We start from the raw sequence: 14,308 nt of genomic DNA, 5'->3' as shown, positions 1-14,308 counted from the left end.
ATAAAATATGTCTTGGTGAGCATAAAACACTTATTTTTTTACAATAAAAATGTCACTGACTCTAAACTTTTAAACTATAGTGTATATAATATTTACATTTTGCTGGATCAGTTGTAGTACTGGCATAATATAATATGTTACACATTTAAACCTTTACTTTCCATCTCATCTTACCGGCCTGTTAGTGTTTCTTCTGTCTTTTGAGGGGATTTTAACAACTAACCCAAGTTCTTCTTTGAATTACTTAATTGGTACAATATCATTTACCACTTAATCACTTAAACTCTGATATCATACATTAACATTTAATCTCAGATGTGACCTAAAACATGCCCCCCTGAAGCACCATCACAATTTAATTTACCATGTGTCAGTTTGTTTGTCTAAGTGGTTCAATCTTGTGGTTACTCTGTCTTCAGGGGTTTTAAAATCATTTTCCTCCTCTCAAATATGACCAAGCTTACACACATCAAAACCTGTTATTATTGTAGATTGAATAACTGCAGGGCACTGAAACATACATGAGTGTAGCAATTATGTGGGTATGCCACATAATATCCAAGTTTATTAAGCATCACTGTTGAATTTTAGCATATGTTTTTTCGTTGACACTGCTAGATACTGTATTAGATGCTAAAAGGCTCCAAGTAAGACCACTAATGAGCAAGATAGATGATAGAGACAGGTGAGCTTTGTTAATTACATTTTATATAAAACTGAAGAATGTGGCCTCATAAACTTGCTAATGAGTAGTATTTTCTTAATATCAAAAACAATAGTTTAAGCATGATTCTGTATTAGCCAGAACTTCCCACAGATTTAACCACACTCTCAGGCCTGCTTAGTGAACCAAGGAGGACTATATAATATCTATAATATCTAGAGGAAGCTGTAAAATAATAAAAATGGATGCCAAGAAAAGAAAAACTACCAGTGATAATGAGCATTGTTACTTAAAAACTATTTAGCCTGGTAATCTCAGTTGAAGAACATCTCATAAATGATTCAGATATGTGTGTTTAGTTTGGTCTTTTGGCTCTTTAAATTTTGCACTGACTTCATAAATAGCCTTTTGTGTCCTCTCCTTGTGCAAGTCATATTTGGCTATGAACCCAGGGCTTGATTAGCCTCAGTCGCCTTCCAGTTAGCTCCAGAAAAGTCTGTTCACATACTTACAATTGTGCTTGGCGTCAGCGGCATACAATCTCTGCTCGTATGTGTAGTCCTGCCAAAAACATGCTAGCATGGATGCAGGACAAATGGGTTATTAAAGCAGAGCCTGTTTAAAAAAATCTCACTGTTTGGTCTACGGTCTACTCAGGCACCAATTAGAGCCATTCAGAGCAAAGAGGCAACATGTTGTTTGTAATTGGTCCCCCTTTATTCAATACAGAAAGGTGTGTGTGTTTTGCGCAGATATGAATGGTTTGACCACTTTCAGTTGCTCTAAACCAGTTCCAGATTTCTTAGAAGACTGAATGTTAATGGTTTGCTTGTGTCACATGATCAGTCTTCCACCCTGCTAAGTCCATTTGGGCCTCCTGATACATTGCATTAAAAATCCTGCACACTTTCAAACTCAGCACTTCAAAAACCATTACGCCACTCATCTACACATTCAGAGCACACCATCTATTGGCCTTAATACAGAGGGAATTCTTACCAGCACTTGGAGACACTGTAATTCAAAACAAAACGATCTGGATAAAAGATTTTGTTTCTTTCATCGTGTAATGTTTTGGCATGCGATAAAAGGTATTGGACGTCACTTCTACGGGTGTACAATTCATATGAGACATAAAGGAAAATGAATTGAGAGCAGATGGAATAGTGCACAGGCCCAATATCACAATTTATAAACATCTGGTTTAAGAATTAAGCTTGGGAAATGTTCTCTGGTGGTGCGTCAGGGTAAACTGAATTCATAATCAGTGGCAGCATTTAGAATTACAATTAACTTTCGATGGAGAAGAGCTTTGCAATTTACGAAATGCAGCCATATTGTGACTGAGGTATATTTAATGACTACTGTTTTTTGGTATTTGATATACTCCATCCTCTTGCTCAAAATATATATTTAAAGAGAGAGGAGTCACATGAGGCAGAACACTCAAGGTATGAGAACCATATCCTCCGTGGTTCAGTCGTGGCCTAATGGTTAGAGAGTCAGACTGGTAACCCTAAGGTTGCAGGTTTCATTCTCAATACCGGCAGGAAAAGACTGAGGTGCCCTTGAGCAAGTCACTTAACCCCCAATCACTCCCTGGGCGCCACAGAAAAATGGCTGCCCACCGCTCCGTGTGTGTGTGTGTGTGTGTGTGTGTGTGTGTGTGTGTGTGTGTGTGTGTGTGTGTGTGTGTGTGTGTGTGTGTGTGTGTGTGTGTGTGTGTGTGTGTGTGTGTGTGTGTGTGTGTGTGTGTGTGTGTGTGTGTGTGTGTGTGTGTGTGTGTGTGTTACTCACTAACTCCTAATGTGTGTGCACTAACTCGGATGGGATAAATGCAGAGGACAAATTCCGAGTATGGGTTACCCTTCACAATGAAACATGTGACTTTGTACGAGTTAATATGAATTATCCACCAATTCACCAAAATGTAAAATAGTTTTGTAAAACAATATGTTTTGGTTGAATTCACAAAATAATTATTCAAAATAATTTGTGAAAGATTCAACCAGTTTTTCTAAAAGATATGGGTAATAAAGATTAATTCACAAATCAGACATCACTATCATGGTCTTAGTGCAGTACTCAATTTCTTCACTTCAAAATAACAAGCCATTTTTTCTCTCTCACTATTTAGGAGAATAAACAGTCAGTTATTATGATTTGTGAGAAAACGAATTATAGGAAAAGTCACATAATAAAACTACTAGATAAAGAGTGCTAAACTTGAAAAATGTCCACCATTGAATTTCACCCATGTGTTCTTACCTTGTCAGCTGCAGTTCAGTTCTATGCCTGCAACACATTTTCTTGTTTTCTTGCTCACTGACAGCATATGAATATGGCGACCTGACCTCAGCCACGCACATGTATGCACTAATGAATAATTCACAGTCATGCAGATTTCAGCCACATGAAAGTCTGCCAAGAATATAACAACTCTGTTTTTCATTCTTTTTCTCTTTCTCTCTGCCAGACAGGCAGTTGTGAAGTTCAATGAAATCACACCTGTAACAGTATATCGCTCCAACTTTCTGTAGAATATAACAACTTTGTTTTTCATTTTTTTTTCTCTTTCTCTCTGCCAGATAGGCAGTTGTGAAGTTCAATGAAATCACACCTGTAACAGTATATCGCTCCAACTTTCGTCAACAGATAAACAACAAAGAACATGATGTAGAAAATCACTTAAATTCTGTTCTGATACTGGTTATATATAATCAGCAGAGGGTAATGATTAAAAAAAACTTCACACATGCAGCACATCATAACTTGCATATGACTCCACATGCACAGCACATTTTCACAACCAACATTTTCCAACTGTGTGAAGAAATCCATCATGAATTTTTTGACAGCAGTGATATTCAATTTGTCAAATGCTAGTGAACAAACGACAAAAAACCTTACAGTGTTGCATATATATTTATACATGCAGTGAATGGGATCATTTAACTCCAATTCCTGTGCACCCATTACCAGATTAACTTTACAGACAGCTTCAGGCAGCCTCGCTCTCCCAGCATCCCGCACTCTCCCTCTGTTGTGGGCTGCCGACAGTTAGAGGCGAAGTGCACATGTTGGTGTTTATTTCCATTCTGTCATGTGTATGAATCTGATTACAGGTCACTAAGTCAATATTTAGCTTTTGCGGACGGATTGCAGGCGGTCAGTATATTTTGCTTCTTGCCACTTCTCCCAGCATCTGCTGCCAGAAGCCTGTGTGTAAAAATCAAAAGTGCTCCACTGTGACAAATATAAAGACAAACAAACAAGTTCAGAGAGGCTGTGTAAAACAGGGTGGCATTGCATCTGTTATCCTTATTCAAATTGTATGCATAATTCTTAGCTCTTATAGGTATTTATAAAACGATAACAGTTCCAAATTAGATATCTGTTGAAATAGCAATGGTCTTTAGGTTTTTGAACATACATGTGGTTTTTATATTTATTACCTTTTATGTTTATATTTAATAAGGAACAAAATTATTTTTAAGACATTTCTAGCATTAAAGGGTTAGTTCACCCAATAATGAAATTTCTGTCATTAATTACTCTCGCGTCGTTCCAAACCCGTAAGACCTTCGTTTATCTCCGGAACACAAATTAAAATATTTATGATGAAATCCTTGAGCTTTCTGCATCAATCCTACCAATCCTGCATCAGTATCACACACATGCGTCATCGTACTCAGGTGAACAGCGTCAGAGACTGACATGGAAGAGAAGAAATTCTTGAATAAAGTCATTATTTTTGTTTTTCTCGCGCACAAAATGTATTCTCGTCGCTTCATAACATTAAGGTTGAACCTCTGTAGTCACATGGACTATTTTAACAATGTCTTTACTACCTTTCTGGGCCTTGAAAGTGGTAATAATGTTGCAGTCTATGGGGGATCAGAAAGCTCTCAGATTTCATCAAAAATATCTTCATTTGTGTTCCGAAGATAAACGAAAGTCTTACGGGTTTGGAACGACATGAGGGTGAGTAATTAATGACAGAATTTTATTTTAACCCTTTAACAAGAGATTGATACCATCTAAAAAAAAGATATGACAATATAGTCTGTGTTCACTGAAAATACAGTCACTATACAAATAGACTGACATATGTTGATTATTATGTTGCATAAAGACTCCTAAATTGGTGCATTACCATTTGGTCGGCAACTCAAAGAATTTGTTCAAATAAGCCTGAGGTGCACAAATCTTGGACGCACACACGCACGCATGCAAAAGGGGCAGTTTCTGTATAACACATCATGGTTAAACTCCAGTTTACATTCTGGCCCTCAGGCTGAGGGGATTTAAAATTTATTAAAATAGAGAGAGTATTTTTCTTTCAGTCATGACTCTATTTCAGGGGTTGCACTGTGCAAGCAGACCACACACGCTCCGACCCAAAGACATGAATACAGACATATGTGAACACTGCGGCAAAAACACACATGCTCACAAATCAGAATGAAAAGGAATTGTTTTCTTTTCTTATAGTTTTTTCAAGTCTCTTTTCCCAGAGTTTTCATTTGATTCTGCTGAGCTTCAGTAATGACAAGTTACAAAGTGAACTAGTAAAACATTGAAACTTCCTTTGGCAAACCTATATTTATTAATACTTTGGGTAAATTAATAGAAAAAACACAATGTGAATTCAGTGTTGATTCAAAGCTTTAGCTCAGACCATATATTCATATATTGTGTTTAGGGAACACAACAATCGCTTTTAAAACAAGAATTCAGATTCATAAAATGTTCAAATTATTTTCTAAAACTGGTTGTATGCAAAACCAAAAACAGCATAAAACAATATTACAGATATTTCACAGAAGCCAAAGAACAGATAGGACTTTCAGGTATTCTTTTCGCAAAGCATCAAGTTTAACATCAATGTAAATTAATTTGTATATGTATATGGTTTATATTAATACGCCAGTTATCCCTTTGCCCCTAAAACACCCTAAAATGTTCTTCAAACTCTCAACGCCTGCCTTCGTTTGCAGTGTAATAGGTGAACAACACACAGGAAATAAGTTCAGCCCCCACCACCAACTTAATTTCACTTAAACTCACACACACATCTGGAATTCATTGTGAAGCAGGGAAAAAATGGGGAAAATGAGAGCGAGGAGAGACTGTAGATGCCTTACATTTCCTCTGATGCTGAGATACTGTTGTGTGCCGAAAATCTCCTGGCGGTTTGTTTGCCTGACTTTTTTGGAATGATGGAGGCATTTTGGGAGGGAAACAAATAAGACATTCACACACAACCCTGCTTGAAAATATGAGTTAATGCCCAGACAGGGCTATTTTTCAGAAACATTGCACTGATTACACTTTAAATCGAAATGCGGTAACGGAGGCTTGTGCAGCCAGAAGCAAACAGTTTCATACGGTAATTCGACAGATGGTCGTATGTAGATGTAGTCTCTTTCATCTATGTTGTAGACCACCTAAAATGAGACATGGATTACTGTAAGATAGCATAATGCATTTCCTCTGGGTCTCCTGTCAGAGCATTGTAATTTAGGTACAATGTGTGCGGTGGATTGGTTTTGTGTATCTGTGAGAATTAAACAGAATTTAGCATGTTTTTCGAATTACTAGTTTCATTAGGTTTATATCCAACTTTCCCAGCTGTTAATATCTCCCTTTAAATGTTATAAATAACCGGAAGACTGAACTCTGCATTGTCTTGCTGATGTATGAGGGGTCGAGGTTAATAATAGCATGGTAATAGTTCAGGAAAACCGGTATCAAGTTAAACAGACCAAAGGGAAAAGCATAATTGTTTGGATCTCCATTCATAATCAACAGGCCATTATGATAGAGGCTGCAAGTCTCTCTGCGATTAAGTGTACTTGGGATCAAAGCAGCCTGCTATTCAGATAAGGCTGAATGAGAGCAATTTGATTGGTGCCTGATTTGGGAAGCAAACAGATTTTCTCAGTGGATAATTGGACATGATGTCACATTCCCGCCATTTTGACCACTCCCTTCTTGACCTTTTCCAAGCTGCTTTATTTGAAAAAAAATATTGAGTAACTAACAAAAACATGCCGTCTTTGGCAGACAAATCAGCTAACATCCCTGAAGCAGAAATAGCTCCTCCTTTTTCTTACCAGTGGAATTGGAAACACAAGAAAAACCTTTACTTTGTTTTCTGAAGTTTAATTTCCGTACTTTGCTCTAAGTGTTCCCAGCTGCTATCCCCCGTTTACGTAACACTTTTCTCTGCAGGGTTCTGTCTTAATAAGGGTGCTGCGCAGTCCCTGGGTCCCAACATTTATTTTGCACACCACTTCAAGTCAGCATCCAAGCATTGGTGACTAAGCTCAGATTTAATAACCACAGGGTGAATCTAGTCCTCATTGTTGACTGAAACTTATATCTCACTGTACAACCAATTTCTTTTGTTTTTTTTACAAATTTTTTTTTTCCTTCGCACAGGTTACCAAAGACTCCCTCCACATCAGACAAACATAAATCCCTGCCTCAAACTTGAGGCATTGATTGAGCCAGTGTTGCTATTAGGTGGAACAGGATGCTCAAACAAATAGAGAAATGCACCATAGAATAAATAAATAACTTATAGTCTATTCAAATTAGGCTGGGGTATTAAAAAGTGTTTTAACATTGAACAAATTATACATTTCACTTTTAATATACACTTCTTTCTCTTGTTGGGATAAACAATTGTTCTTCCATTTGTGGTATAACTAACAGTGACCTTCATGTCTCTTTGCATATACAGTCAGACATAAAAGAATAATTAATTTAGTCCTGAAATAATTGTTATATATATATATATATATATATATATATTGATCCCTCTGTAGCATAGCTGAGAGATTCAGGCAGTTTACAGCAGTCAGCAACTGCCTTCCACAGCAGCTGATAAGTGTCACCACAAACTTTTTGCACTCGTTCTGTAAATGTGCAACAGTTTTTTGGCTGTGAGATTTTTCTAAATAAACCATTGAAATCAGCAGCTGCTTTGCAAGAGTCTCCATTATTTATATGTAAACTTCTGGCTTTATTAAAAATAGTAAACAAGTGGTTTTAATGTGTGACACTGGCCGCTGGCCAATGTAAATGCTTTTGTTATGATAACAGGCTAATTTCCTGTAGTTAAGATTTTTGTTTAACTTCAGGCCTATTCTCAGCCACTGCCTGGCAAGGGCCTAGAGCTCGAGTTTTGTCAGACTCTTAAACTTAGCTGTAAGGAGCATACCAGATGTGGCTTATTTAAGCAAATTATTAGCTGTTCTAGTACATGTAGCTTTCCAGCTAAGTATTTCCATCCTATTTTTGGCAAAGCGAAGAAGACGACATTCCACTGTGGTAAGATCACTTTTTCCCTGACACAGTGACAGCTCGTGGTGCTTAATCATTTATCTTCATGGAATTCTTGTACTAAGACAATTAATATAACTTCACTCCAACCCTGCCTCCCATAGCCTTTGCTGCTTTCCAAATAGGAATGGAAATAATCCACAAGGCGTATTATGCCTGGAATATGTAAGAAGCTGTATGGATTCCTAGTAAAGAATAAAGGCAGACTTGTTTTAGGACACTTATGTTCTATAATAAATACTATATTCAACCATAAAAGCAGGGACAAAACCAAAGCACTTGGCCATTTAAAATATAGTTGATATAAACCCAGTACTTTTTACTAGAACATTTCTGCTTAAGAAACTATTCTGCTTAAAGTCAACAAGAAATCAAAACTGAAATCAAAACTGAACCCATTTACTTGTGTAATGCACATTCCTATTCTTAATTTGAATGATTAATTGTTCTGTAACTGTAATGTCTTCCAAAATAAATAAATAAATAAATAAATAAAATAATAATAAGTTCAGTCCGATGAATAACCTTTAAAGGTGGGGTAAGTTGTTTTTAAAATATGCTGTTTGGAAGTTAGTACAACAACAATCGTGTAGCCAATCAGCATAGCAGTATGACGGTGGAGGAGAGAGAACGATTATGAGGGAGATTTGAACTGAAGAAAGACTACAGAAATAGAGATGAGACACAATACAAAAGAGAAAAGCTCAGAAGAAATCCCTTAAAACTACAGGGTGGTGTCTGGGCAAGAGCTTTAGGACCCGCGTTAAAGGACAAGTTCGGTATTTTACACTTAAAGCCCTGTTTACAGATCGTTTCTGATGAAATAGAACGGTTAAGATTAAAATTTGGACACATGCTGCTGTCCCGAGAATTTTAGGTTTCTTTCGCTCCCCCCCCCCACCTCCAGAATGGCTGCATATGGGCACTGGAACAATCCTTCCTAAAACGCATTAAACTTTCGTTTACAAAGACGTGAAACTCACAGAGTGGTCAGGGGTGTTCACTGATATGCTCACACAAAAATCGCTGCAAAAGATGCTTTCCAACAGGTTTTATCGTAGTTTTTGTCCAACTCCATTGACTTGTATTGGATGTGCTATATAGGTATATGGAATGAGGTAACGAATGGTAAAACACCTGTTGGAAAGCATCTTTTGCAGCGATTTTTGTGTGAGCATATCAGTGAACATCCCTGACCACTCGGTGAGTTTCACATCTTTGTAAACGAAAGTTTAATGCGTTTTAGGAAGGATTGTTCCAGTGCCCATATGCAGCCATTCTGGAGGTGGGGGGGGGGGGAGCGAAAGAAACCTAAAATACTCGGGACAGCAGCATGTGTCCAAATTTTAATCTTAACCGTTCTATTTCATCAGAAACGATCTGTAAACAGGGCTTTAAGTGTAAAATACCGAACTTGTCCTTTAATATTAGAAATGCTTTCCAGTGCTGGAGAGAGCTTAGTGGGAAGGCCTGAAAACAGACGCGGACGCGTTGCTCCACACGTGAGTAACACTGGTTTTGAGTGTCATTGTGTGTCTGGAGCTGCTGTGCTGTTGGCAACTAACAACCAACTCTTGTTTGTAATTACTATTGTGTACTATTCATACATTTTTTGTGCTTCCTTCCTTCATTCGTTCATCATCTGCGCTTTATTTTTCGTGAAGCATTATTCTGTTATGATAAACAAACATCCTCTCTTGTATTGCGTGCGTAACAGAGGCCAGTTAGTCAGAGTCGCCTTGGCGACTGCCAGTGAATGCGATGTTTAGCGTCATTGTTAGCGCACTCGGCTCGCTTGCTCGAAGATCGGGGTTCGAGAGCTATTCGGAGCAGGGCTGTTAGGATTGGAGTGTGAGTTTTGGAGGCGGAGCAATGAAGAAGGGGTCTGTTTGTTTGGGTTGATTTCAAATATCAACATTGGCCAAAAGCATATTTCAAAAACGACTTACCCCACCTTTAATCAAAATGTATTAACTCGCTCTTCCTCTGAAATTACTTTTGCTGATGTCAGTAGGTTGAGTGGGCTATTGAATAACACTAACTAGTAGCCAAACAGCAACTTAAAAATTGCTTAAGTAACTCCCATTCATGTATGGCTTCATAATGGTATGTTCAGTAAAAATGTGGTCACATTTACTGTTGCTAAGTGAAATTTCGCAAGAGCAAGAAAGCAGGACTGGTTGTGACAAAATAAGATGAATTATATGGGAATAATGATGATGAAATAAACATCCAAAGCTATCCAAGCAACTAACCCTAAAAACTGCTTTCCAAACAAACTCATGTTTTCATGGGTCATGTAAGTCACCACCCGAATTAGCACCTCGTCCATAGAGTGGTGCAGGTATGAAGTCAGAACCTGGAAGACTAATTTTATAATGTTTTTTATTTATTTATTCATGTGTAAAATAAAGGCTCTGGTAAACATAACTTGACTATACTTTGATGTTTTGTTCTACAATGTAAATTACACACACCCATAGCGAAAACACGAATTTTGAAGCAGGTATGTTCATTTTTGAAAATGTATATTTCTAATAAGTAACTAGATAAGACAGTTTGGGGGGTGAGTGTGTGCAGTGTAAAACGTCAAAGGATCGTCAAGTTATGTTTACCAGAGCCTTTATTTTACGCATAAATTGGAACCCCCCATTATAAACCCCCATAGGAAAATTCTTGAAGGAACCAGTGGCAAATTAGACTTCAGGGTTCTGACGTCATTTCTGCACCACTCTATTGTAGATCTTCAGTTATGAATCTCCACCCACAGAGGGATCACTGCCGGATTAGGAGGCTTGTTATTGGTTGGCTCTGCAAATTTGTGTCAAAGTTCACCAGAACTTTTCACCAGAATTGAACCCCACAGCAAAATTTGCATAGCTAAATTTCTTCACCATCCAAAGTTCACCTGACAAAATTATTTATCGTCCTGATTTACATTCAAATAACTATTTTGCTTGTGAAATTTCACAAAGCAAAGGTAAATGTGACCACACACTTCACCAACCAATCATGATAAATGGAAGTCCCTACCTACTTTTCCCCCTCTAGTTTCACTTTGAAATATGTCATAGTTCAGAAGTGAAATAGGTTGCGAATCAGGATTTAGATTTAAAGACTAGGAAATGGCTATTCTGGATCGTCTATATATTTGTTTAGACACCATGTTTGAGTTTTTACCACATAAGGTCTTCCATAATGTCTTCCTCATTACTCCATTTCCTCTTGTCTGTCAACCCTCAGGGCTCTGAGGGCATCTAGAATGACACAGAGCTGAGGGTACCAGCATACTGGAGCTGATTATTCCACACCATCCTTCTCTTTTACCAACAAGATCGAATTACCATCTCAACCGTCCGCCACTCCAGCCCGGCCTTGTAATCTCTGCTGGCCGATTACATTTCATAATCTCTTTGCACTTTCAAAAGGAGTTACAGTGCAGACAAGACATTTATTCTGTGCATGTGGTTGCATCAGGCTGGCATAATGTTTTATGTAGCTAACTTGGGGCTCATGATCTTTGTGCAGGAATGACAGGGCAGGGAATTCACACGTGTATCATGTTATCATCATCATTACCTTGAGGTCCTGCAGGGAGAGGTTATAATTTCCAGATCCTGTGAGAGTCCAACCCAGATCTAAATCATGCATCAAAACATCTGCTGGGGGATTATAGGAAATGATTGGTGAATAACACTTTTGTAGAAGCACCTACAATAACCTTGGTTGTAAGCATAAACTTGACAAACTGTAAACTTGTCCTTCAAATCTGATTGGTTGATTGGAATGTTCAGGATCAACAAATACATTGATCCAGGAACATGTACTTGGTGAAATCATGTTCACCATCATTTCCACACCATTAGTGGCAACAATTTGAACTGCGGTCTTTTAGGGTGTACTGTGCCTGAGCATGTTTGACCCCCAAAGTCTGGTTCATTTGACTAGTGCGATCGCGCCGTACCATGTCCGGGCGCAGTTCGTTTAACCGTCCCTAGCCCACTTGGAAGAGGTTGGCCAGAGCACGGTTCAGTTGGGCTCGGGCACGGTAGTGTGATCACTAACCGCTACTACTTTTGTGTGCGTTACTGTCATCATCTTCTATTACTACTTGGACAGAACACTTTTCAATTATTTTTATTAAATCGAGTATATATAGGTTTATTAAGGGTCTGGTTCTCACCTTATTGATGAACAGGAATTGTAGTGTGCAAGTAAAGCTGCAAATTCCTCCATCAACATCAGCTGCCTCAGTAATATTCGTATGATACATGCAGCACAATGAAGTTAAAATCGCTGCATGGCACAGTTCTTCCTGTTTTCTTCAAAAGAAGAAGTTGCATCGTACATTATGTAAGCTTGCTCTGGCCCGGAACTTTAGGTGCAATGTGGGTGCAGACCAGCGGGGGAGTGGGGAGGGGGACAATCACGCCAGGGCACGGTACAAGACAACCGTGTCTACACCCTTAGACATACATAACAAAATTGACATCAACATAAGCTGTGAGTTAAGAGTCAGGACTATTTGTTTGTCTGACCAATGAACAACAGGGGGAGTCTTTGAAAAGACATTATTTTAGCAATTTACATTTACATTTATTCATTAGCCAGACGCTTTTATCCAAAGAGACTTGCAAATGAGGAAACAAATGAGCAATTTGGTTGCCAAAAAATTACACTTCACCTTTAGACAATGTGGTATGACAAAAATATTTGCATATATTCTTTTGTTTCAATTCTGACCTAACATTAGAGTCACTAATTGTTCTTTCAGTTACTAAATTGTATCTTTTAAACATCCAATTACTGACCACAAACTTTTCAACAGTAGTGTATGTATACATGGTAGAAATTAACATTAACCACAATTAATAAATGCTGTAAAAGTATTGTTCATTGTATTTTTATGTCAGGAATTGCAGTATCTATTATTAAAGTAACAATTCTTCTTCATTGTGTCTGTGGTACCCTCAAGATGGCACTGCTCATTGGGAATGGGCACTGTATACAGTATCTGCTTATAAACTGTGTTTTGTAATGGTGAGTGCTTGAACAAGAGGCACAGGACACACAAGGAAATATTTACAGTAAGAATACATGCACATCATGGTCGGTGAACCTTAGTGAACTCTCCCAGACTACAGTGAGTGCCCTTAAGAGGTGGTGGGTCTGATATATTACTTTAAACAAGCAGGGCCAGCTGAGGCTAGGTAGGTCTTAAAAATGGCACTTGTGTAAACATTTAGGAGCAGAAACAGTGTCTGAGGGTTGTTAACGTCTCGTGGGTCTTTACTAACATCATGCTGTGATGAGTGAGTGAAACGGAGTGCTTCTCTCTTATGTCGAGGTTTATCTCTACATTATGTAGTTTATTAAAGAAAATAAACATTATATAGCTTAATAAAGATACTTGAAGTGCCAGGAGGGATTTGGGATTGGGCTGGAGGGCTTCAGACACACACTAAAAAGAAATTAAATCAACCAAACCGCTTTTGAAAAAAAAAGCAAAAGCAAAACCAGTATTTTTTGTACTGGTAAAGTTTTGTACAAAAAAAAAAAAATCATTTTTGTTTGTACACAATTTTACATCTAGAGTTTCCATGTGCATTGTATGAAAATGTATTCCATACTAACAAAACAAAAGCACAAAAAGTAGGGCGACATCCTCAGACATACACACACTTAACAAGCTCATAATTGGACGCTGCGTGATGACTTCCTGTCAGAGCTCCATGAGGGATTCTTGTTCTTGACTCTGCTGATGACCCCAAACCAGAAACCTCAGCTTTCATTCCTCTGCCCTTGAAATATGCCCTGTGGCTTTGAAAAGCTCTCCAGTGCATTATCAACTGGCCAGTTTTTATGTCGCAGGCGTCTGCCTTCATCCGGTGTCCCTTGTAGCACTTAGCTGAAACGCCTGTGTTTTATTTCTAGAATTACTTATTTTGTATACTGCGAGATAAATCCAATCTTATGCTCATAGACAAAAAGATATATTTATAAAGCACAGCTGCTCTGAGACTGCTACATTTAAAGCCTTCCACTATGCATTCGCTCCTTTGACAACACATTCGCTCCTTTCTGCAACGGAACTGACTATGATGATGACAGCCTTTAAACTGTTTAATGTGGAGAAGCGGGATAAATCAGAAGGTAAGCGCCTTCATGGAATGTGCTAATAACAACCAGATCAAAATCATGTTTATCACTGGCACCTTGTAAAGGAGGCGATCCCTCATCTGAGCAGCACCGAATCTACTGTCTGCACAGCTGAATGCCTAGAGCCGTCAG

At 38.2% G+C, this 14,308-nt stretch overlaps 1 long non-coding RNA gene across 2 annotated transcripts; it reads right to left on the bottom strand.

Moving 5' to 3' along the window:
- Positions 1 to 2,839: 2,839 nt before the first annotated feature.
- On the bottom strand, positions 2,840 to 12,333 carry LOC311083822. Of its 2 annotated transcripts, none has more exons than XR_014606365.1 (3): positions 12,201 to 12,333; positions 11,597 to 11,676; positions 2,840 to 3,883 (listed from the first exon to the last, which is right to left on the bottom strand). It is a non-coding gene; the product is annotated as an uncharacterized lncRNA (long non-coding RNA). The 2 variants fall into 2 exon arrangements; XR_014606366.1 differs by having other exon boundaries at positions 11,597 to 11,679; positions 12,201 to 12,310.
- Positions 12,334 to 14,308: the final 1,975 nt, after the last annotated feature.

This window comes from Abramis brama (genome assembly GCF_963993115.1).
Source record: "Abramis brama genome assembly, chromosome: 5".
Classification (NCBI taxonomy): domain Eukaryota; kingdom Metazoa; phylum Chordata; class Actinopteri; order Cypriniformes; family Leuciscidae; genus Abramis; species Abramis brama.
The sequence above is the reverse complement of the archived record's forward strand: the minus strand, read 5'-3'. Positions and strand labels throughout refer to the sequence as shown.